The following is a 26658-nucleotide window of genomic DNA, read 5'->3' on the forward strand; positions in this document are numbered from 1 at the left end:
TCTCTATATTTTAATAGTCTGTTTGGTGTTTTGCTGTTTGGTACAATAATGCTGGCATATACAAAGAAACTGAAACGCTGGTGTAGCCTGTATACTGGTGTAACGCTAATAGTAGTAGTCTTAAATTTGAGCTGGCTTTGAGGATTATCGTTAATTTATTTGTCTGGACTTACCTTACCTTTCATTGTCCATGTATCCAGCCTTACAGTGCATTCTGGTAGCGTGCCGTTGTGTTTCGTGGAATGGGGGAACATGTCACTCACTCCTCATTTGCACAACCTCCTTGGTGTGAAACCTCTAGAAACGTGGAAACGTTAAAAACTTCGAAAGCGGCCGTTGTTGAGCTAAAATGAAGATTGATGCAGCACCTGCAGGCCTTATGTCTTGCCTCACGTTTCCAGAAACATGTCACGCTGGGCTGTTATTAGAACTTAGAAGAAAGTTTGCAAACGGGCAGCCATGTTGGTTTCATTTTGAAATCAGGCAAAAAGATCAGCCCAGTCAGGTACTGTTTGTGAGGCTGTAGGAGGCTGTAGGGGAGGGAAAGCACCTGTCAATCATTTACCACATATGTAGCGGCTTGCACATCCAGTGCTGGAAACAGGTATGATTCATTGCCTGCAAAAAGGGAAAAAAAGCACATACACTGTAAGTTGAAATTACAGATAACATCACACCTTTAGGGGCAGGTTACGTAGAAATTCTATTTAAATTGCGGCACTCTTTGTCTCGCTGACAGACCCACAGACAGTTGGATTGTGGACGTGGTTCTGTGCAGCTCCAGAGAAAGCTAGTATGGTACTGTAGCTTGGCTGGGCTGCAGAGCATCTGTCTTTGTGTCTTTGTGTCTGGGGTAAACCCCTGCTGCTGCCGAGCTTTTGTCTCTTCCTGATCGGCTCTAATGCTGCAGCACTAATTGTTTAACACAGAAACACGTCTTTTCTCCCTTTAATGTTTTTGTTTTTATTGTCGTCGATGCATTTATTACAAAACCTTTGTGGATTTTGAACACGAGCCTCTTTCGCCTCTTCTCCTCCTCCTCCTCCTCTCACCCTCCACCACTCTCTTCTTCTTCTTCCTTTTCCTCTCTCTCTGTCTCTCTCTCTCTCTCTGATTTTCTCTCTCCAAAATGCCCGCCCTGAGAAAGGCAAGAAAAAAAAAGAAAATGTGAACATCAGCAAAAAATGGATGTCTGGCAAGTTGCATCATTTTCAGAAACAAACAGTGTGAAACGGTGTTAGCCAGCCTATTAGCATATATACATAAAGACCGTGTGTGCGTGCCCGTCTCCAAAATAAAAGGAAAACACAAAAAGAGGCAAACGTTACTCTCCGCTACCCGTGACGGAGGTTTCTCAAAGAGATAGAGCTCTGGGTAAACATGTGATCGCCACAGATCCAATCAGCTCAAACAAAGGGGATAAGCAATGGAGCTGGGTGAATTTTATCGTGTGTGTGTGTGTGCGCACGTCTGTGTGTTCACTGTAATGTAGGTGTGCATCTATACTATGGTGTGCCATGTTGCTCATAGTAAAAGTGCATAAGAAAAGGGAGAAGAGGAAGCCAGGCACCACTGTTATCATTTGCATCATAATGGTAAACTGATATGAATAGCGCCGATGCTAAGCTCTTAACGTGCATGAAAATTGCTTACCTTCAAGAAATGTGTCGCCACTTTCGTGTTTATGTGCGGGTATTGTTTTACGGTTTCATCATACTTTTTCCTCACGACACACACACAGAAAAGTCTCACTGAGGTATTACTGCTTTCTCAAATTAGCAGCATGAATATGAATCAGCTTTTCATTCTAGGTTTGTTACTTTCAAGTGTCAAATAAACACTGAAACCTTTAGCACGGAAAACAGACAGAGAGATTAACTGATACCGTGAATACTCTCTTAAGGTAAAAAATACTACTTTTGTCTTCAGGACTCTTATGCTTGACCCTGAATTTTAAGACGCAGGTCCTACCAGATACTTCTGCCTTGAAATATTTTCAAAAGACATTTATAAATTTGATTTTAGAGAATTGCACTTGGTTTGTAACAACATTTATGGCTGTAAATCTACAAAGAAACCCGTGACGGGCCGTCCAACAAACCAACAAACAAAATAAAGACTCCAACATGACCCCCTAGTGTCATGGTCCTGGGTCGTGTGACCCAGTGTGTTATGCTTAACCTATTTTGATGTTTATTGTTTGCTTAGGTTCTTTAAGGTAGTCCAGCCCTTTTTGTAATTATGTCACCCTTGCATTACGTCTCCCTTGCCCTTCGTGTGTTTATGTCTGTGTGTCTTGTACTGTCAAGTTCATGCTGTCAGTTATGTCACCTCCCCCTGTACTACGTCTCCCCGGTTCATGTCTCATGTTTCCTGTTTTACTTTGAAGGCCTGCATTCACTGTCTGTGTATTCAGCTCACTCCTCCTGTCCTGTCGTTAAGTTCATGTGTGTCAGCTGCGTTCCCATGTGTGGCCACTTCCCCTGATCATCCCTCATGTGTATTTAGTCTCTGTGTTTCTTACAGTCTGTGTCGCGTCGTCTGTGTTATCTCCCCTACCCCTTGTCATAGTTTCCCAGCCTTAACTAGTCCTAGTTTGTACTTTGTTTAGCCATAGTTTTCCCAGTCTATGTTCAGGTCTATGTTCCCTCAGTTGCTTTGCTGCCTTGTTCCTTAAGTTTTCGGCCCTAAATAAAGGCTCGCCTTCTGTTAAGTCCGGTTTTTGTGTCCTCACCTCTGTTTGCTCTTGGGTCCTCCACTCACTCCACACGGTCTGCCCCGGTGGCCTGTGACAGTACGACGCGACCAGTATGGACCCAGCGACACAGAGAAGGGAGGTCGTTCAGGCAGTGGAAGCGCTATGCTGTCAGTGGATGCAGCGTTCCGGGGAGGAGGATACGGAGGAGTTGCTTCACCCATTGCGGGTGAGCGTAACCGTGTTCCCCTGGCTATGGGAGGCGCTACCCCCCCTGATTTCTGATTACCTCCGCACCATCCTCCAACCCCATCCTCAGGAGCAGGCGCCCAGCGCACGGGCTGCGTCACCACCGTTCCGCTGTCACGCAACTTCCCCATCACCGCCTCCACCATCTTGCGGCTCCGGGGTGATTAAGGTTGGCTCACTGAGACTCGGGCGCAACCTGGGGTCGCTACCATCCATTCCTTCGTACACGAGCCGCTCACCCTCGCCGTTTCGTTCGGACTTCGCTTCTCCAGCCTCCTTTCTGGCACGGATGTGGTCGGAGGACGAGGAGCCAGCCGTCACGGCTATCAATGTTGTGTCAACAGCCGTTGCTAGGAGGAAGCGGCGCCCTCGTCGCCGCCGCACGTCAGCGCAGCCAGAGTCCGGGGTGTCGTCAGAGCAGTCGCCTGGGCTGGAACCGCTGGCCGAAGTCGCCTCCGAGTCCGCGTCAGCAGTGATTTTCGGCTCTGAGGAGATGTCCCCACAAATCACTGCCCAGGACGTTGCTGAACGGGAGCAGGTGGTTCTCGCGGAGCTGGAGGAGAAGCTCCGGTGGAAGCTGTGGCTGACCCCCGACTATGAGCAAGTCTTTCGGGGAACGCGCCTGGCTCTTGGGGGCCCACGGAGCTGCCAGGGCCTGCCCCCTTTCACTTCCCCTGCAACCGGAGCTTCCGTCACCGCGTCGCCTTCAGGGAAGAGGCGACGGCGACGTCACCGTGGCGCCGCTCGGCAGCTGGAGGTTGGGGAGGGTCTCGTTTCATCTCGTGCCCCTTCCGACATGGAGGAGAGTGACTGTGCTTTTGCTCCACGTGTCTTTTCCATGGGCGAGATTATGCCCACTACTGAACTGCTGCCTTGCGGGCTCAGCCATAAGAGAGGCGATCGTATCAAAGAGCCAGAGTCCGTGCAAATATCTGTTTTACCGGCCAAGACCAAAGAGACTGTAAATGGACCAGCTGATAGTAACACTACGAGCAGCAAGACTGAAATTAAACAGCTAGAGAGGCCCCCCAAGGGTTGTAGAGTGTCTCAACATGAATGTTTAGCGTTTCCATGTGTGACCTGTGTTAACCACCACTCAATCACTGATGATGAGTCTGGGGGCATTCTTGTTGCTGGAAATGTGAGCAACACTGAGCGTGAACCATTAAGTGGGGTTTCCAGGAATTTTGATGTAGAAGCTCTTCATGTGGCCGTACAAGCGCCAACAGAAACCCTGCCAGTGTCATGTAGCGAGGATGGCAGGGCTGTGTCTACCTGTTCTGAGGGAGCAGATAAGGAAATTCGATACCATGTTAATGATTTAGAGAAACCAGAGACTGTTTCCTGTGTGGCTTATATAACTGAGCCTTTTGACTCCCAGTTGAATGCGTCTGAGAATTGTGACCATGAACCCACTCTAGTTGGTGAGGACGCCACTGTGAATTCTAGGCATGGGAACTTAGACCCAGTAATTAACCCACCTCCATTCCGTGAGGGCAGGGCACCTGTTTCCACCTCTGCCAGGAATAATTCAGTCCAGGACCTGAGACCAGGTGGCGAACTGATAAACAGTGAGTACATGGGCACGTTAGCCAAGAAGGTGTATTGTGTGTCTGAACATGCTCGGCCTGAGACAGTCATGACTCATGCTAGAGGGTCTATGGATAACCTGGACTGTGTTCTGGATGCTGTGGGAGATGAGCAAACTGTGTTAGCTGACCTGACTTTTTCCCTGAGCGACACTCTGTCGAAGTCATGTTATGAGTCAGAAGAAACTGTGTTTAGCTCCACAGCGAGGGCAGCCAAGGGCAGCAGAAGCCACGTTAATGGCTTAAAAGGACAAGGTTCTGTTTCAGGTGTTGCTCCCTCAGCCACACCCCATGAAGCTAATGTTCCCAAAGCTGAGATTGAAGTGCAGTCTACTTTGGTTTTCTGTGACATGACAAATAACATTGTATGTGTTACTGATCTTGACACTGGAAACGTACCCCTAGGCAATAATTCCACTAGCAGCCATGTGAATGTCGTCCATGTGACCAAGTTTTCTCACATCAAGCCGGAGACAATGAACTCTGAGTTTAAAGATTCTAAGACTGTTGACTCAGGAGACATCGTGTTCTCAGAGTCTAACGCCGGTACTGTGAACATTAAAAGCGTTCACTTTCTTGACCCCTGTTTGAAGATTGCGGGTGCTAAGGACAGTTCTTCACCTGCCCTCTCAGAGCGTAGAGTTATGTCCCAGTGGTCTGTTTCGCCACAGGCTTCAGCCCGGCTACCTGCTCAGCTTCCAGGTCGGCATCCCACTCTGATGTTTGCTCAGCCACTTGTGCAGGCCCTGACACAAACACCTCCATGTCCACTTCAGCTCCCTGCCCGGTTAGCGGCTCAGCTCCCTGCCCAGTCAGCGGCTCAGCTCCCTGCCCAGTTCGCAGCCCGACCTGCACCTGTGGCTGGATGCCTGGGTGTGCCGCCTCGGCACCTCGCAGCACCCCCGCTGCTTCGTGCCTCGCCAGCTGGAGGGCCCGAGGAGCCCGTTCAGCTTCCTTCCACGTCTGCTGTACAGGCTGAGAAGCAGCCTGCTAGGAATGGCGTGAGCTTTCTCTCCGCCTCAGGCTGCCTTCTGCTTCAGCCGTCTCTTCCAGCTGGAGGGCCCGAGGAGCCCGTTCAGCCTCACGCCGTGTCAGCTGGAGGGCCCGAGGAGCCCGTTCAGCTTCCTTCCACGTCTGCTGTACAGGCTGAGAAGCAGCCTGCTAGGAATGGCGTGAGCTTTCTCTCTGCCTCAGACTGCCTTCTGCTTCAGCAGTCTCTTCCGGCTGGAGGGCCCGAGGAGCCCATCCAGCCTCAAGCCACGTCGGCTGGAGGGCCCGAGGAGCCCGTCCAGCACCATGCCACGTCTGCTGGGGGGCCCGAGGAGCCCATCCGGCCTCACGCCGTGTCAGCTGGAGGGCCCGAGGAGCCCGTTCAGCTTCCTTCCACGTCAGCTGTACAGGCTGGGAAGCAGCCTGCTAGGAATGGCGTGAGCTTTCTCTCCGCCTCAGACTGCTTTCTGTTTCAGCCGTCTCTTCCGGCTGGAGGGCCCGAGGAGCCCATCCGGCCTCAAGCCACGTCGGCTGGAGGGCCCGAGGAGCCCGTCCAGCACCATGCCACATCAGCTGGGGGGCCCGAGGAGCCCATCCGGCCTCAAGCCACGTCGGCTGGAGGGCCCGAGGAGCCCGTCCAGCACCATGCCACGTCTGCTGGGGGGCCCGAGGAGCCCATCCGGCCTCAAGCCACGTCAGCTGGAGGGCCCGAGGAGCCCGTCCAGCAACCTTCCTTGTCAGCTGGGGGTTCAGGAGAACCGCACCGGCCTCGTGCCACGTCAGCTGGAGGGCCCGAGGAGCCCGTCCAGCCATCTTCTGCTTCTGCTTCGCCTGATCCGGCTTCTGCTCCTGCTTCGCCTGGTCCAGCTTCAGCTCCTGCTTCGCCGTCGCCTGGTCCAACCTCTGCGTCAGCTCCTGCTTCGCCGTCGTCTGGTCCTGCCTCGACTGGTCCTGTGCCCACCGGGCCTCGGCCAGTGCGCCTGACACTGGAGAGCCACCGCTGCCTTCCGCGCGGTCGGCCCCCTGAGCTGCTCCGCCGTCCCCTTCGCCGCCGCCGTTGCCACCCACACGGCTGGCCTCCTGACCGGCTCTGTCACCTGTGGCGCCCGCCTGGTCGGCCCCCCGACCGTATGACCCTCGAACTCTTGTGCCCGCGGGCTCCGGGTCGGCCTCCCGAACCGCACCGCCACTGCCTCTCACATGGACGGCCTCCTGATGGGGGATGGCGTGGCCTGTTGGGTTGCCAACCCCCGGGTCGACCGCCTGAACTCGTAAACTGTGGGCTGGTGTGTTGCCGCCCTCCGGGCCGACCCCCTGAACTATGTCTGGCCTGTTGTCACGTGCTCCAGTGTTTTCTGTTGGCTTTTTTTTTTTTTCTCTTGTTCTGGTCCCTCCGTCCTGGTCCCCCGCCGCCCGCCCGGGCTCGGTGGTCTGTTTCTTTTGGTTTGGGCTGTCTGGAGCCAGCCCTTGGTGGGGGGGTGGTGTCATGGTCCTGGGTCGTGTGACCCAGTGTGTTATGCTTAACCTATTTTGATGTTTATTGTTTGCTTAGGTTCTTTAAGGTAGTCCAGCCCTTTTTGTAATTATGTCACCCTTGCATTACGTCTCCCTTGCCCTTCGTGTGTTTATGTCTGTGTGTCTTGTACTGTCAAGTTCATGCTGTCAGTTATGTCACCTCCCCCTGTACTACGTCTCCCCGGTTCATGTCTCATGTTTCCTGTTTTACTTTGAAGGCCTGCATTCACTGTCTGTGTATTCAGCTCACTCCTCCTGTCCTGTCGTTAAGTTCATGTGTGTCAGCTGCGTTCCCATGTGTGGCCACTTCCCCTGATCATCCCTCATGTGTATTTAGTCTCTGTGTTTCTTACAGTCTGTGTCGCGTCGTCTGTGTTATCTCCCCTACCCCTTGTCATAGTTTCCCAGCCTTAACTAGTCCTAGTTTGTACTTTGTTTAGCCATAGTTTTCCCAGTCTATGTTCAGGTTTTCCCTCAGTTGCTTTGCTGCCTTGTTCCTTAAGTTTTCGGCCCTAAATAAAGGCTCGCCTTCTGTTAAGTCCGGTTTTTGTGTCCTCACCTCTGTTTGCTCTTGGGTCCTCCACTCACTCCACACGGTCTGCCCCGGTGGCCTGTGACACCTAGGTCAGTCGTGCAAGGGTAATGCTGCAAAAAGAGAGATCTTGAGAGTTTAAATGTACATTATAATGCACCAACTATGCAAGCAACTTCAAGCTGACTTCAAGTTGACCTCAAAGAAGTGTAACAGGAATGACACAATTGGGTCAGACGGAAAGCATGACTTTGCTCACCCCACATCCGGTTAGCCAGCGCTGTTTCTCATATAGCGTGCTAGCAAAGGTCTGTGTATATCCTCTCCCACAATCCGAGGACTGCTGCTGAACATTTAATTCTGGAAAACCATGGATGTTGTTGTAAGGAATTTAACTTCACTGTTTCAGCGGCACTTGAAGCCACCATCGTTGAGAGATAGCTAACAAGTGAGTTCCTGTTCTTCTTCAAGACAACAGTGCCTGTGCTGTGACGATGTGTGAATGTGTAAAAGGATGTAGGATGGTCCAATCAATTCAATATTTTTCATTACAATTCAATCTTATTTATATAGCATATAGCACACATTCGAAACTTAGCCTCAGACCCTCGTAACTGAAAACCATTAGGTTTGTCTTTAGCTTGCTATTTATCTATACTCCCATAGGGACGTGTAGATAAATAATGTTCAATTTTGACCTCAAAATGGATTCTGGAAGGCACGTGCATGCAAACACACACATTTTATGAGCAAAATGTACTTTATGGTACATTTCTTTGTTATATTTTTTTGTAATTCATTTTTCATGATGGATTCTTTCCTCGCAATATTTTTACACGGGCGGCAACCCCGGCGCCCTGACGCCACTGTTAGTATTTATATTTATGTTTGGCATGCTCCACAATTCCTCTGCCAAAGCACTAGTCGGTGAAGAGGTTTCTCTCTCTGAGTCAGTCCCTTCCAGTCAACTTGAAACATAACATAGAATAACATCTTAGACCCAGCAGTTATCTGTTGTTTTATATTAATAAAAGAAGTATAAATAGACCGAGCAAACATTTAAACATCTAGTTTGTTAGTTGTGCACGCTCCTACTCGTATATATGGTCATAAACAAACAAAAGCTTCTGAACTGATAAATATGACATCATATAATTCAGTGGATCACATTTTATTATTTTCCTGTCCAAAATTAGATGAAATATGTATGTATTTTTCTTCTTTTGATATTTTGTTTAAATTTGCATGTAAAATGTTTTCTAACCGCAATCTGAAAAGAGTCCCTGAAGTTTCTTATCCAATCATTTAAAACTTTAGAGGACACATGCAAAGAAACTGAGTGTTTAACAATGGGATCAACCCCACCCCCTTGCCCTCCCTCTTCTCACCCAACCATCCCATCCTTTCTCTACGGTTTCCACCTCTGCCTCCTCTTTCCATCATCTCCCCAGGAGGCTCCAGAGGCCCTGTACATCCCAGATAAGACCTTCTCAGAGGGAGAAAAGAGGAGGTGGTGGAGGGGGGTAGAATGGGTGGTGATGGTGGAGAAGGAGAGGGGCTTCAGGGTCACCACAATGGCACGCTCCTGATAGCGCTATCAGCTTATGCTAATCACCAGCTAAGTGTTTCAGGACGAGAGGGAGCGGCAGGGCGCTATCCTAAAACATGCGCCTCCTACTTAACCTGCGCCATATCGTGATGAGCCCCAGCTCATTCAAACAGCCGCCTCTCTTTATTTAACGAGTGACGACAGTGACAAGGCACAGAGAGAGAGAGAAACGGTCCAAATTGATTAATCGTGTCACAAATTGATGTTAAGCGCTGTCGCAGATACGGCCCTTCTCTCTTTTTTTTTGACCAACTTGGCTTTTTGAGGGTATTGTTCTGCCAATAATGGCGAGGATGGGAGGGGTTGTCGGAGCCGCTTCCGATGTCTGGCTCGATGGCGTGAATACAGAGCGAGTGTGTAATTTAATGTAAGGCGCCATTGTTACCTGGGCTTACTGTACATGACAGGTGAAAGATAAAGAAGTGTGCAGGCCAAGCTCCTCTCAACCTATATTTCAAGATGAAAAACCTGGCTGATAAATGCACCTCAGGAACAGAAGATTTAGATAAAAGTCTCTGCGAAACTAATGGGAGACTTCAGTGTCTCAGTGAAGCATTTACGCGCCACCAAAAGAGAAGGATGAGACCTTTTTGCTCAATCACTTAGTGCGTTCATCTCGAATCTTTCCTCTTGCTCTACACAGGCTTTCAGTCTTTTTCAAACTGATTTATATTCATCTCACCCTCCCTCTGATGATTTCAGTAAAACTTATTTCCCGTTAAACTTCCTCACTATATCTGCCAGTGCAGTGTGGGATCAGAACTGTGTGAGGGGGGATACAATTAAATCTTCATTTAAAGAAAAAACAGAAGTTATTTAAGTGATTTACTGACTTTTCCAGAGCAGTGATGGGCTCAGGAATCAGATTTCTGATCAAACAGACAAATCCATCTGCTTACTTTTAACCAGTTTGTTGTTTTTAACTAAGCAGCTACCTCTGTGGTCAAAAGTTCCTCAAATGGCCACTTGAGGCTGGCTCAAAAATGAGTCAACTTCCAAAGACTTCAATGTTAAAATGTCCGGATTTATAGTGTAGTTATAGCCTTGATAAAATCCGGTCAAATTACAGTAACTTTCATAACAGCTTTACCCAGCTACTGTCTGTTAGGCCTCACCTACTCTATTTAGAGTCACTGACATCAACCTCTCCACCAGGTTTGCACTGTTGGTGGCTTTTGGAGCATTTTTAATGCTCAAACAGTTGCTGCTCTTGCTGTGTGGTGGAAAAATGTCCAAGAGGTCTGTGTTTCAGTCATGGTGAGTCAATTTTCTTTCTCGGCCATAAAAGGTTGATGGGGTATTTTTATCACCTGGCCGGGCAGCAAGGACACTTTGTGAACATGGTAACTCGAGATGTAGGATCTTCAAATTAAGACCTTAGGTGCAGCTACTAGAACTCTCATACAATTTTAAATTTCAGTGACCTTGACCTCAAGGTCAAGATCAAAGGTCATGTTCTTCAAAATGATTGCAAAAACTCAAAAAGGAAGTCAGCTAGGATTTTCAAATTTGTAACATAGGTGCATCCACTAGGAGGCTGAGGTGTAGCATGACCAACAATATAACTTTATGTGTCACCACAGTGGCTCATCTGCCTCCACCTCACCCCATCTTGAATGTCCTACTCTGTCACACCAACCCCCCCCCCCCCCCCCCCCCGGTTTTTTTTTTTACTTTGCTGTAAATCATAGGGTTACGGTTGGGGGTAGGTTTGGGGTCATCACTGATGATGACTTAGGCCTCACAGTATTAATTCTTGTTAGTATCATTTGCTTCCTGTTTGGGCTTTTTTAAGCTTCAAGAAAACCCAACGACTCGTGCATGCGTTTCACATTAAAAGCATCTGGCTCCAAGGACACACTTTACTTAGCGCTGAGTCATTTGAAGTGTGAAACAGCTGCAGAGATACCTACTTTTATTGACAGTAGATTGAAAGTCATACTAATGTGGAAAGATTTCTGCATCAAAGGAATCAGTGTTGCTGAAATGCATCAGATTTGCTGTGTGAGCATCATGGTACATCAGCAACCTGCTTAACTTTGCATTTTATCATTTCTGTGAGAACTGTTATTGCTTGTGAGCTTTAATTATCTTGATGTGGCATCAGAACAGTAATCAAAACATTTTGTAGTCTGTGAGCTAATCAGCTAAAGAATAACTGAGATGGACACAACCCCCTGTCCCTGAAGTACGTCCTTGCCATCTCTTGACAACCTCCTCTCTGGTAAACTCTGAAAATGAAGTCTGGTGTGGTGCCATATCTCCTCCTCCCGCCCATGTCCATCTGTGTTTTCTCCTCCTTCGTTCAGTCTCCTGTTTAGATAGAGGAGCTTTGGGGGAACCCAGGGGACAGGAGGTGAGGTCCGCAGATAGAGGACCCCATTGTGGTCCAACGGGAAATGCATTGTGGCTGGATTTGTCCAGTTTTATGTAAAAGCAATACTCTTTTCACCTGAACTAATACAAGCTGTGGCGTAAGCCCCTTACTGCCATGTGCTGCATTTTTCCCCTAATCTCTCTGGATTCAGCAGCGTCCCCACATACCTCAGGGCACTCACTGATAAAGCTTTAACTCTATACTACTCTCCCTCTTTTTCTCTCACTCCCTCACTACTCGCCCAGCATCGTTTGCAGTCTCTCGCCCCTTGGCTTTTTTCTCTTCCTCCTCTTTTTTTCTTTCCCAGGACACCGATGAAGCAGCCTAGCAAAAAATTAAAGTGATCAAGAGATTTAGAAGGACGAGGAGAAAATCACTTTGTGAATTCCATCTACGAGAGGAGATGAGAAACGTTGGGGGAAGAAGGGAGAGTGGCAGAGAAAAGAGAGGCAGTGGGATTTTTGAACTTGGAGTAAATCAGCTTCTGCATCATGTACTATTATGGAGCAACACAGGCCATACACAGCTGATTGATTTTAGCGTTGTAAATTCACCACTGGCCCTGTGATTCTTTTTTTTTTTGGATTCTATTTATCTCCTTTTTTGTCTTTTGGTAGATTAAAAGGTCTGAAGAATGAAACATTTAAGTATAAACGTACCTGCAGTTTGTCTAATGGCCACTTGAGGCTGGTGAGTCAATCCCTGTAGACCTCTGTCAACTTTACAACATGTAAACAAAGGGTTTTGTCCGCTCTAGCCACTTCACTCCTTCCAACCCCTGTAAAGTGGTGATTTTATTTTTTAAAATGACCTTATTAAATTTTATTAACAATTAAAGCTATGGACACTCTAACCATTTGCATTTTTATCCAGTTTTCTAATAAATACTATAACTTACAGTGGATAACTGCCCAGGACTTGAGCATCTTATTTGTTATTAATGAATTAGCAGGTATGCTCTGCAATGTGCCCACACTGTCTGTGCCTCAGTGGATAGCTTAGCCCTCCGCCCTCTTGTGAGTCTGGCTTGTGGATTCATTAATCAATGTGTTGCATCATGTTGGCTCTGTCCATCTGTTTTATGCAGTTTGTGGTTAAGAACAGTTTGCAGAAATAGGATTTCACTGACGAACAGCTCAAGTGCGCGAGATGTAAAAATAACAAGGACAGTCTGCATTTTTATTAAATGCATAATCTTATTTTTAAGCTGCTCTGATATCTGAGAACATGCCTCGCCTCGTTCTCCTTAGATGCCTTCAGATTTGTTAAATTTCTGCTGAGGTGTTTCCATCAGGCATGTTTAGCTATGCACAGGTAGGAAGGCTCCTTTCTCTCATCAGCCATGATTTGTCAAAGCAATTTGGAGTCTTGCAGGAGCTACTGTAGGTCCTCCTCTTAAGCAACCGAAAGCACACAGCACTGACAGGATCTTTATTTAAATAAAGATCCTGTCAAGAGAGATTAACTGTTCACAAGCCCACACAGGGACATCATGCCAGAAACTACAGATATACCACTGCCTAGCGCTTCTACATCATTTCCTCTGAGGTCTTCCTCTCTGTCCTGCTCTTGAGCATGACTTTTTTAAATGTTACTTTCTCTGCTTTTTTTTTTCTATCTGCTCCTAATCTACCTCAAGCTTGTAGGCTGTCTTCCCAGTGCATGTTTCTTGATCTGGAGTCCGGGATTGGATTGCTCAAGAGAGGAGAATTTCTCCTCTCTGAAGTTAAGCATAAAAATGCGACATTTTCTTTCTCCTTCACCTCGTCCTCACTTTGGTCCCTTCGGTTCCCTCTCACTCCCTGCTCTGCTTTATCTTGTCCTTGTGCTTGTCCTCTCCCCTCATCTTCCTCCTTCAACTAAAGAATCGAGTATCCTTTGAAGCTATTTTGCTTTTTTTCTTCTCACTTTGGAGGCGACAAATACATGCAAAATCTATTTTTGTAGATGTATGTTCCATATGTGCGCTATTCTTTACATGATCATTAAACTGATTATCTGCCATTCCAGTGCTCTTGCTTGCTGTTCATTAACCTGTACGAATTTCATATGCAGTTCGCATGTTTTCATTCAGGGAGTAAAAATTTATCATATTTATAGCTACTTAAGCTTAAAATCTAACAGAGCATTTTATCACACAGAATCAGAATGCAAGTTTTATAGGAAAGCACTGGAAATTATAAAGTGTTTTTCTAATTATATTTTGAACCCTCAGTATGCTACTAAAAATCCTATTTGACATTATATTTAATATTTATCATTATAATATTTATTTATTATAATATTTATTATTCCTCAAGCTTTTTGCTCTCCTTATCCATTTTTCTCACTTCCAGACAGATAGTTTCCCTTAATTTTCACTGACTGGATTTCATTGTTTTCATTGGGTTTGAAAGAGTCACACTTGCCACTTGCAACAGGAGTGAAAGGAGTCAGGTGGTTCCTCTTAGGGAGATCAGCGCTCTCCTACAGTCATTGCAAACCTATTGTTTTTTCCACTTCTGTACTTAAAGCTTGTCAGCTGTTGCCAAGTGGCTGGCTGGTCACAAGCAGCACGTCTTCTGCTACAGTCATTGAAACAGTAAAAAAAAAAAAAAGGCGTATATATATAAAAGAAATATTATTTAAACTTTATTATGTGTTTTCCCCAAAAATACATGCAAAACATTTGGAATAAGATGCAAGAAAAACTGGAACCTGCTCATTAAATTATTGTTTCCTACCCACTGCAAGAGGTCAGATTATCCACAGGTTGAAACCAAATCTATGTCCAAACTTAAACGCTACATAAATAAAAATGTGAAGCCATGAAAACCATGTCATGAAGCTCATAAAGCTGTAGTTACTGAGTCATATGAGTGTTGCCAACTTTTACCCACTATTCCCCGCTCTGTAACTTTACATGGTCTTCCACTTCATGGCTGCGTTGCTGTGATTCCTAGAGGCTTCCTCTTTGCTGTAATACCACTTAGAGTTGATTGTGTATTGTGGAGGTGATCTAGAAGAGAAGAACTGTGTGAACCTGTGACCATGACTAATTCAAAGATAAAGTGGTGTGACCTGATACTATTTTCCATGCAGTGCATGCATACAGTCAAGTACACACTAGTCAATCACAGCATTATATCTACCTGTCTGATATATTGTAGGTCATCCACATGCTGCCAACTACCTCTGACTTGGACATTATACCTCTGGGAATGTCCTGTGATGTCTGGCATTAGGACATTGTCAGTGGATCCTTTGATCCTCCAGGGATTGTTAAGGCACATCCCACAGATACTGGATCAGATTGAAATTTGGAGTATGGAGGCCAGGGCAACACCATCAGTTCTTTATTGTGCCCTTGAGCCAAAACCATGACAGTTTTTGCAGGGTGACAGGGCACATTCTCCTGCTGGGGGAGACCACTGCCATTGGGGAGTGCTTTTAGCACAGGATGTAGTGGGCCATAATGTGAATATGGGTGGTACATGTCAAAATAACATCCACATGAGTGCCAGGAGCTAAGGTTTCCCAGTAGAGCATTGCACCGTAATGAGATAATCAGTGTTATTCACGTCACCTGTCAGTGGGTTAATTGCTGTGATTGATAGTTGCTGATTTTCTTTGCCGTGTTAAAGTTTTATGGTAGTAACACAAAGAAAGACACTGTGCGTCTCATGGGCGGGTGGCTATGATGGTGGGTGGGCGGCATGGGTGAAGGTGGGAAGCCGTGTATCCACATATCACTGCTTCCCATCAGAAAATTTTCTATCAGCAGATAAAACAAGAAGGAACAACACCTCGGACAAGATACGCCTTCGCTAATCTCCCACACTTATCAGCGTTCCCCCCACTAATATCGCCTCCTCCAGTTTTCCCTGTGTTACTCCCCACCTCCACTCCACTGAGTCCCCACCCACACGACCCCTCCCCGAACACACACTTTGACGCGCGCGCGCTCACACACGTCGCCCGACTCCTCTCCCACCACGCCATTGTGAGAGCCGGCCGCCCTGGCAATGTGCTCCTGTGTGATACTGAGAGAGGGCAATTCAGCTCCTCATAAAGACCAGGCTATAATCTCCTCCCAAAGACAGGTCCACCTACCCGGTCCACATACACACACCTCCACGAACACACAGCCTCACCGTGTCCTCACCGTGCTACACCTACACACATACACGGTGACGACTTAAAGCTGCACCCAGAATGACACGCACCATTATAAATAGTCTAATCTATATGGTAATAGTGTTGTATTCTACAAGCAGAGAATAGGGATAAGATAACATTGTGACTTCAGGGTTTGTACTGCCTTCTATGGTAATTGTTATCAAAGGTTATTTGGGATGACATCGGCGGCTCCTTGTGATTGGCTGGGCCCTGTTATTTACGATATGAATTATGATAACCATGATGTCTCTCTGTTCCTCTCCCTAGCCGGTGCCTCGCCAGCCGCCAGATACAATAAATTGCTATCGTTAATCACAGCGCTTTGTTCTGCCATGATTACCCCTCCACCGCAATAAGAGTTTTATTTAAAGGAGAATATGGATTTGTCATCCTTCTGGCTGCAAAATGAAACTGACAATATTTTATGTCCTGACATTTAATTTGTAAAAGCGGACGCAGGCTGCATTTGCATTTTATGACACACTCTTCCTCTTTCTCCCTCTCTCGTTCTCTCTCCCTCACGCTGATCTATCTCTCTTCCCTCCTCCTCGATGTCTTCCTCTCCTTTTATACATAGAGTGGAGGTGACATTTGTGGATCAGGTTGGGGCTGGAACGAGAGCAAAGGAAAGGGAAAAGGCGGTGAATGCTGCTGAATGGCGGCCAAAGTTTACTTGTTTTATCAGGATGCTGTTATTTTGCTCTAGCAAGTGTCCGGGCCAACCAAGTGAACTAAAAATAGCAACGTTGGTTGATTTATATAACAATGCAGAACGAGGTTTCTCTTATCCTAACGGTATCGATATTTTCTTCAAGATTATACTGATAACTAGATATTAGGATGCCAATGATTACTTGATGTGGGGAGGAAGGTTTGGGTGGAGTTTGGTGAGTTTTTAATGTACAAGATCAGAGCTGTAGCTCCAAATGAGCTAATTTTTAGAGAATTATGTGCAATAGCTCTATGCTCTATTCATTGAAACTTCAGTAAAGTGAATTCCAAAGACTGTTTCTATCTCACCGTCAACCTCCTTCCAGTAGAGACAAAACAGGATGGAGCCATCTCTTCCGCCTTCTTACATCAGGCAGAATGGACGGCCTTCACACCGTGATATTTCCGTACTATGCCGTACTATGTGACAGGATTTAATAGGCTTGCAGAAGAAGTTTCATGTATATAGATGGTAATACTGATAATACCTACTGAAACCACTTATCTGTTCTTCCACAGTTTTTTTTCCAATGCTACATCCTTCTCCACGCTGGTTGGTGCAGTGAGGATAACAGGTGGACGTTATATTAATACCAAAGTTTCTGCTGCCATAGCTGGAGCAGACCATCATCTTGGCTGCATGTCTGATTTAATTTGCTTAAGTTTTAATGGTTCTAATATTGAAGTGTTATATTATATTAAATATTGAATTCCTATTGGTTGTTTTGTAAACGTGTAGCAGTCACAATTTAAATCTCTTACAAAAGATCCCAGGAATAAATACACTAAACTCCATGTTTAACAGCAGGCTAGTTAGTGCTAATCCTTAATAAAGGTACCAGCTTTTGTCTATCACCATCTCCCCAGAGTAACATTTAAACCTTGTTCTTCTTTCTTTTGACACACAAGACTGAAGCCACCCTCACTCTGCCAAAGAGCAGAGAAGGATGGCACAACTAGAATGACAGAAAATATACAACATCCATTCTTTTTCCCCAAATCTGCGATAAATTAAGTATTTGTTCTAGGAGGAATATTCAGCAAGTATGAAGTTTCTTTCACAGGTAGTCCTGCATTCACACTTTTTTTTCACAATGTTTTTGTGTGTTTGAAGTTTGCTGAAAGTGATTTGTTGTTGACATTCAGTTCAAAAGTCCTGCATGGACTATTAAAAATAAATAGACACATTAAACAAACCCAGCAGCAGACGCACACTCTAATCCTCTTATTTGGCTGAGCAAAATAAAAATGACTGGTTTGGTTTGCTTGTTGATGGTTATGAAAAATGAACATCTTCAGCGAAATGTTCTCACTCACAAAGAGTAATATTTTACACCAGGTGATGATTCGTCAACATATTACGCTTTACTTAAATCGCTTTGGAAAACATGATTTAACATCATCAAAGTGCTGGTTAGGTTAGGGTTAGGGCTGGAATACATGCCTGGAGCGTGTATTGCAGTGGGACCGTCATTCTACTGAATTTCAGCCATAACCCGCGTAGCATAAGAACGCGGAAGGTCGCCTTTCGCGTTCCTCAGGAACGCCACGGGACGTGAGAAATCGTCAGGATGTTATGCCTCGAGAGTGAGAACAGGCTGTCTTCATAGGTGTGACAGGTCAGCGCTGAACCAAGCAAATGAAAGTTAACAGATCAGGTTTAACACGTTATTGTTTATGTAGATAAACTTTGTTCCACTTGAACGTTGAAGTCAAAATGATTCGCATGACATGTTTTTTAGTATCTGTTGGTCCGATGGTCCTATCTTAGCTTTTTCTGCATTGTTTTCACTGCATTATTTATGTGATTATGTAAACTGAGCAAACAAGCATTCACACAACATATTTTCTGATCTGCTCACAAGTTCCTAAACAGACCAACAGGGTTGCTCTGTCTTCAGAGACAGAATGAAATTAAATGCATCTGTCTTTGTGTTTTTCGTTAGCACTTAAACAGAGAGCCGCAGAACGTCTTTTCCACATGTGCTCCCTAATTACTACTGCATGTTTTTTAAAATAATCAGCAACACTTTCAAGACATTTCCAGGGCTCAAAAAGTGCTAAAAAACATAGGATTTTGAGTGACTCCTGAAGTGCATTTTTTTTCTTCTCAGTTCATCAACATAACCTTTGTTTAGCTAGAAGGTCTAACAGGGACATCCAGGCGACGTTCAAGAGGTACCTCGAGCCAAAATTGAGGTCATATCCGTGAACTATTTTCTAACAATGACTGTCAGCCAGTGATGTTTAGGAACAAGTCATGTTAAGAGTTGACACCAGAGAAAAAGTGATGAAAATATCAAATAAAATGTGATTTAGTATTTTACGTCAAGAATAGCGCTTTCAGCAGGAAACAGTTGTGAATGGTTGAGAAAGTTTGTTAACCTTAGCTAATACAGGTAATCTGAATAAAACCAGTAGGAGGTGATCCAGTTTAAGACGTGTTGTTGTCAACGGGGTTCATGAGTCCTTCGGACAGGATGGTGCAGGTGCATCAGGTGAAAAGGGTTGAACTACACCCTTTAAATTCCCTTTAAATATCATTAACATGGTCTCAATATTAACAAGGAGCCTCAATATAATCGAGTCTTCTACTGTTCCATACTTAAACAGGCTATCATGTTCTCTCACACACACACTCACGCACACTGTGAGGGATCTTTGGGAGATAACTATAGTGAAGTCAAGCTATTTCCTTTTCCTGTTTGTGTGGTGCCAGGCGAGACACCCTGCTGCCACCGAGGAATGTTGATAATGCTTGCCCTGGGCACTAAATGCACGCACGCACACACATTTATACACATCACTACACACAGACAGTAACAGTGAACGCCCATGTTATTCCACCAGCGGCAAAAAACTTAATACATGTAAACATGATGGGGAATAAACTCGATGAAGAACAAAAAAAAGCCTCCAGAGAAGACGAGACTTTGAGTGACTTTGACCCTACGTAGCCTCAGCTGACTCCGGCACACACTCACACACACACTCAACAGCGTCCCTCTCTTTCTCTCAACTCCACCTTCCTCTCACTTTCCTGACCTTCCAGTCCAGGGGGGATGGAAAGAGACAGCGAGCCCACTGGAACCTTGGGCTGAGTTATGCAGGAGTGAGCTTTGAATAATTGTCCTGCAATATGAGTGTCTCTGATTAATTGCTTGAGATAAGGTCTGCTTTCCTCCCCACTCCTCTCCATCTGTACTACCCCCGCCCGCCTCCCAACCCTCCCCAACTCCAGCTCCCTGGCCTGCCTGCCTGCCTGCCTGCCTGAGCTCCCATAATCAGCCCGGACTACTGAGAGAGAGAAACTATTTAACTGACCCTGTCATCTCGGAGCACGATGATGGCTGTCCTAATTACTCAACAATAACAAAGGCCCTCATTTAGCTCTGACGATGGCTGCCTGCAATCAGCAGTTCTATGAATAACTTAACAAATAGGAATGAGGGTGGGAAAGAAAAAAAACGTATTTACAGGCACATTAATTCAAGGCCAAAAGACAATACTTGTCACCTCCAGCTAACTTGGGATTCAGGTGACAATCAGTAGGTAAGCGTGTGTGTGCGTAGGCTTGTGTAATGTGTGTCTAAGGTCCCGCACATGCACGTAAGTTGAGGTTTGACTAAGTAAAAATCCTAAAACTATTTGTCTATGCATGCTTTTTCATGATGGAACTGGCCATATGTGTAATTTTATGCCTAAATGTCACCGTGCATGTCGTTATCCAAAAGCAATAAAAAAAAATAGTCAATCATTGCTTTCATTTAAATAAAATGATTAGAAATGAAGGACATAACACATCTATAAATGTAACCAAACTGTTTTTAAGAATTTCTAAAAATGATCAAAAACTGTGGCTATTGCTTTAAGACGATCGTAGTGAGGGTTTACAGTTTTGCTGCCATGATGGAAGTTCACTTTCTTTAAATTGATGCCAAAGGTAAGTGTTTACTTTAGCAATGTGGGAAAGATTTTCACATACATGATAACTTTAAAAATAATCAAGAACAACTGAGGTTCATCACTCAAACACAAGTGTTAATGCCAAATTTGAAGGTTTATATCACAATTTTGCATTCATTATACCACTAAGTAGCAGTTTAAAGCGAAATTATCAGGAAACGACATAGTACTAAATGATCAAAAGTTCCTTTTTCTTTAGGAAAAGGCTTTACATTCACATTTTAAGCAAAAATGAAAAAGATGAAGCATTGCAAAATCAGATTAAGAGACACTTTTAAATAAACAGGAACATAATACAAACTTATTTACTACAGTTATTAAAAATTTGGTTTTAAGTGTGTTTTGAAGATTACTCCATGACCCGACACAAATCATAAAATCTTCCCGTAAAGTAAAAGTAGTCATTACTGATAGTACACAAAAGTTACAACATGTTCTTAATGATGCAAAAATAAAAGCATTTTAAAGATTATAATATCTGTAGCTTTGTACTTGATAACTTGTAAAAAATACAACATTTTATAAGCCGATGATATTTCTATATAAAACCAAATCTTCCTAGTAACTATAAAATAAATGTAGTTTAGTGAAAAACTGTAGAGGATGTCAAAACTAAAGTTAAGTTCAGCGCTTCAGTGAATACAGCAGTTTATTCATAGAATAACAACAAAAATAAAACTGAGTTTGTTATAATAAAAATCTTAATGTGGATAAGTTACATTTAAAATAGGACATGACCGAACATGTTTCCTTTCACTGATCCCTACAAGCTAAACATGGTGGTTTGGTCAGGGACTGTTTATTTAAGGCGTATCAGTTAGCTTAATATGTCATAGATAACCAGTTATAAGCTATGTGCACTCTTCAGTTTGTATAAGAGAATGGTGATACTGGCCAGATGAGAATCAGATTTTTGATTAAAAAAAAAAAACAAATATATGTCAGCCGGACATGCTGGTTGAATCTCGGTCTTTGTGTGCAGTTGTGTTTCTGCGTGTTTCAGAAGCCATCGGCTGCCGAAGTATCAGCCTCTGTAACCACAGATAGCACCTGGCCTTTGTTGAAAAGACTATTTACATATCAAACACCCTCCCGCCTGTTGTTGCTCCCCGCATGGAAGACACAGACAGAAAAGACGGGAATTTCTTCGGGGAAAAAAATATAAACTAAACAAGGAAGTGAAAAGAGTTATAATGAAGGCAGGCAAACTGTGTGGAGCTCCGTTTACTGATAAACACACTGGGCCTTTATAGTGTTACAATAAAATGGCACACCAGGACACAGGCACACAAACGCACACAAACAGGGCGGTGAAGACAAGTTGTATAAAGTTTGACTAGAATTTCAGAAGCTTTTATTTTCTTTTTTTTTTGGTTGGGCGGTGGGGAAGGGGACGATAGAGAGAAAAGGGGGAAGTAGAGGAAGTGGGGGAGTCGGGGGAAGCCGAGCGTACACTTGACACTCAGCTAATGGTAAATCCTCAGCTTTATACTGTAATTTACTGCAGAGCCTTCAGGCCAAACAGCCTTTGAAGTGCTTGGAAATGTCAAATCAATTATTACTTAAATGAAAAAAAAGGGAAAAAAAGAATTCAATTTACGCGTTTCATGATAATCGGTAACATTTCTAGATAGAAAAAAAAAAGCAAAGCAATTTAAAGCGATTTGAGCCCCGGCTCCATTTTTCTCTGCAATTCTTTTTTTATTCGTCCTACACAGATATGCTGATTGGAATATAAAGTTGTTGATGATTGTGTCTTTTCTTCGTCTTCTCCTTTCTTGTGCCATCGTGATCGCAGAGTAAAGAAAATCAATTTGGCAGTATAATACTCTTCATCAATTGGAACTGGGCGATAATGATGTTCTACACCTGCGAGTGTGTGTGTGTGTGTGTGTGTGCTCTAAGTGAGAAGTGTTAGGGAGAGTAGCATGGAACAATACGCCTTCTTCATGATTCATTATGTCCTAATGTCGTTACATGAATAAAGACAGCTCGTGCCCTCTGAATTACACACTCCTCGCGCTAATGGTTCTGAAAATAGGCTGAGCACAGCCCTCCTCGCCTCGATGTGCTCTTTGTTCATGGACAGGTAAAGCAGACGAGCTGCGAAGTGTGACGCTTTTCTCCGAGTATTGCTCATGACATCTGTATCGGCGCATCGCTTCCCGTGAAAGTCAGAGGCCTGAACTTTCAGTGAGTCATTCCTCTTTGCTTGGCCTTCAGTGAAGCTGCTGGCTAAAGAGTGCGCACAAGAATGAGATAGTATGTTTTCATGCTAAACTCAGAGGTATTTAGCTGTGCACATAATTTAGAATTCATAGCCCAAGACTTAAATATTTAGCAGGTTGTCATGTACTATTTCAATCATTGTGTCCAATACTTTTTGTCAGTAGGAATTAATATTGGCCCTACCATGTGACACACCACATTAGCCTTTCCTACACAGGACAAATTTAACAACGAGCATATTAGCCAGCTAGCTCGTTGCCCAGCAAGGAGATATATTTGAGTCAGTATACATCATTAAGTTGCACCCAAGACAAAACCAGCCAAATCTGCGTTCAGATTTTGCTGCAGCCCTTGGGAAATTTTCTTCCCTCTGAGGGATCCTTCACCCCAAAAAGTCTGAGAAACTCTGGCTACTCCAGCTAAAGTCACAGCGCATGCATTTATGTTCCCTAGTGCCCACAATGAGACAAGCCTTGGATGACAAACCTTTAGCAGCTCCACTTACGGGTCACAACATGAGATCATCTGCCGCCATCTCACCCTGTCCCTAGCATCCTCCTCCATGAATCTACATCCATGAACCTCTCAATATTCATCAAACCATCTCAGCTTCGTCTCTCTGTTGTCTCTCTCGCTTCCTCTAACTCAACCAAAGCACAGTGCTTTACAAAATATGCAAGAAAACCGCTCCCACTAAAGTTGCAAACAACAAACTTCTTTAATTTGGGAGCAAAAACACACTGTCGAGCACAACCAGGCTAGGCAGGATAACATACTAACCAAACGTAAAATGGCTCATACAGCATCACCGGACCAATCCCTAGTAACAATATTGTGAAGCTGGAGTAGAGTTTACTTATTCTTAAACTGTTAAGTATTGAGTAGTTTACTTGAAATGTACAATGCAAGCACTCCTTAGGCTGCTTCTGTGCTTGCATTTGTCACCACTATTGCCTATTGCACTGTAACGCTGCTGCAGGTATATTGTTTCAGTAGATTCACATAACAGATTAGTTAGTGTGTCAGCAGTGACAGTAGCTCACTGGAAAAGAATGATGGAGAATGTGATTCATTTATTTACACTTATATAAATACTGTTTCCTGCAAGCTGCAAGCATTAATAAAAAGCTGCTCAGTATTTTTATTGTATATCATCACAAACATCTAATAATCTATTCCAAATAGCTCTCTCTCTCTCTACACACACACGCACATATATATATATATATATATATATATATATATATATATATATATATACATGTAATTTTGAGGGTATATCGCTCAGTTCAAATCCATAATCCTCATCAGTTTTCAGTTCTCAAATGAGTTAAAACACTGATATTGATATTGAAATCAGTCTTTATGTAGACTTTCAAAGTTCTTTTAATTAGAAGTCTCAAGACTGGAGTGGCACTTTGACCACTCTGGTAAAAAAAAAAAAAAAAAAAAAAAAAAAACGAGAGCTCTCATGCTTTAGTTTCCACCTTCCTCAAACCCTCTTCTTTTGTTATTTTTGCAATTAATGTATACCAAAAAACAAAAAAACATGTGATTCTAGACCTCTGGTGGCTCATGAGTTTGGTTTTGCTGGTACATCATTTTGTTCTCAACAAATTACAGAATGTCTGTCAGTAAGGTTTTTCATCTTTAATACTTCATTCATCAAGATGTGATGATGTGTCATTAAGTTTTGTTTTAGTGTTATGCCATTCAATACCATTATTACTTTACTTTCCCAAAATTTGACTTAATTTTTTCCAAAGAAGACTCCTAAGTAGAAAACAGCATTGCAACATTCAAAGGGAGAAGTCACTGACTCATCATGCTGTAAAATGAGACTTGTTTTCTCCTTCGTTTCTCTGTCAAAAGAAAGGAGAATGTAATCGTTCCATTTGTTTGTCTGTTTATTCGTTAACAGTCTGGCGTCCATGGTTTTCAAGTTATCATTTTCAAAGTTTTTGTGACGGTGGATACCAATAACGACTCGAGCTGATTTGTTTTTGATGAAAATCTGGTCAAGGTCAAGGTCACACTAAATGTGAAAATCAGTAAAAACGTTACATTTCCCACAGTTTATTTTGAACAACACCTCCAGGGACATGAGTACTTATGCTAGCTAACCATTTGACCACGACCTTCGTTCGTGATCAAAGTCAGAGTCGACTTTGAAAAAAAATTAAAGAAACCATATTAAGTAATATGTCGTATGAAAAGGCATGGAGAGACAATTTTCATTTTTTCAATATGATGCCCTACAATTTGACAATGACGCCATACAGAAAAATGTCATAAAATGTCAGGTTTTTACAGCTTCTAAAAACCAAAGATTTCAACCAATACTGCACCAATCATATGGGTATGAGCATGTAACGCTTCAAGGCCTTCAGTGAAGCTGCTGGCTAAAGAGTCAAGGTCAAAGTCAAAGTCAGAGTCATACAAATTAGGAAAAAGCTGCAGTTCCCATTGGATAATCTCTTAAAGGAGTATAAGTCAGTGGGGAACAAAAGCGCTTCCTTTGTTTGAGCTCTTTCAAACTTTAACATTTTTTCAATATAACATTATATTCACAATGACACAGTGACACTAGATTTCCACATTACCAATCCTAACATCAATTTGATTTTGTTAGATATACTGTAGTGTCTGTAGGAAGTACAGTCTATTGTTGTGTGAATCTGGTGATTGGCATGCCTAAGATTATTGAAATCTTGCATCACACACTGAGGTTCGTGGTCACTTTTCTGAGCTACTAAAACTGCACACAAATGCAGCATTGCAGACATTTCAATCAAGCCAATCAAAGAAACATCAACCACATGCAGTTTATTGGTGTGTAACACATTTATGACTTTAGGTCATGAGAAACAATTTCAAGATGAATCCTTGGCATCACATTTCTTCGACATTTACGTGGAACGAGAAAAGAAGAGGAAGTCCAGCACGCGCCATATTCACATGTCCCTCCTGAGTCGCTGTACTTTATTTTCAGGAGTTTCCACATCTGAAGTTGTTTCAATGTCATTTTGGGAACAGAAAATGGAAGAAATATTATCACAAACATTTCAATTTGCTATCTGACAGTGAAAACTACTACTACAAAGCCAGCAGGGAAGATGAGGGAGAAGATGCGGGCCGATACCAAACTACTGCATCAACAAGAAAAACTTTACAATGGCAGCTTGGATGGTGAGTGGAGGACGACACTATTAATAATCTCCTCTCACTAGAGACAGAAGACAAAACAAGCATTTTATCCAACTATTCTTTTAACCAGGAAGTGAAACTGTTTTGTTAGAGATCCTCGGACCAAGATAGGCAACAGAGAAAACCTGCACTAGCATCGAGAAGCACATTCCTGGAGTTGTGTTACTTTGAGCATAACTGTCTGAAAAAAAATAAAACTACTACAAAATAACATTTATTGGCAACCAATTGCACTTCTGAGTAGTCCAAACTGTCCAGGGGAAAGGCCACAAAGGAGCAGAAAGCTGAGAGCTCAAGAAGCTAAAATGAAAAGAGTAAAGACAGGGGGGGAAAAAAACTCTCTAAAGGTCTATTATATATGACTCATGCAACATTACCCATATGATAGCAAATATTTTAACAAAAGGTTCCTATTGGTCACACAATATTATCTCGCCCCTGGCAGAAGGTCGACCACCCTGCGTGACCACTCAGACGGTCTCAGTGACTCCTGGCCTGAGTCAGCTGCCTGGATGAGGAGGCAGGAAAGAGGGCAGACAGACACACTGCCAGGCACCCACATCTCTTTCTCTCTACTCCCTTTTGTGTACCGTGTGGAATAACATACCTTTTACCCCCTCCCACCATCATTCCCTCCCTCTCTGTAAAGCGATCGGGGCCTCTGATAGTGATGGTGATTACAAAACCACAGGAGCAGCCTCCCCACCAAAACAAAGTGTTTTTCAGCTTCTGTTTTTTTCAGGACCTGGCGCCACCCGGAGTACCGTAAACAATAAACACGGGCCAACGCGAGGCCGTCCTCCACGTTTTTCTCTAGCTGATTCACTCCAG

General features: G+C 44.0%; 1 long non-coding RNA gene across 3 annotated transcripts in view; it reads left to right on the forward strand.

Annotated features, from left to right (window-relative positions):
• LOC147310094 (uncharacterized) overlaps positions 1-26015 on the forward strand; it is a 45126-nt gene extending 19111 nt beyond the window's left edge. For 2 of the 3 annotated variants that reach the window (XR_015125628.1, XR_015125630.1), the window contains exons 3-4: positions 25705-25809; positions 25898-26015. This is a non-coding gene — a long non-coding RNA (uncharacterized LOC147310094). The remainder of the gene's footprint in view (positions 1-25704; positions 25810-25897) is intronic. The other variant, XR_015125629.1, reaches the window with a different exon arrangement.
• Positions 26016-26658: the final 643 nt, after the last annotated feature.

The sequence above is a fragment of the Aulonocara sp. 'chitande type north' Nkhata Bay genome, linkage group LG17 (assembly GCF_057382095.1).
Source record: "Aulonocara sp. 'chitande type north' Nkhata Bay isolate Kocher_YH1m ecotype deep benthic linkage group LG17, A_spYH_male_GT1.1, whole genome shotgun sequence".
In the NCBI taxonomy this organism is placed as follows: domain Eukaryota; kingdom Metazoa; phylum Chordata; class Actinopteri; order Cichliformes; family Cichlidae; genus Aulonocara; species Aulonocara sp. 'chitande type north' Nkhata Bay.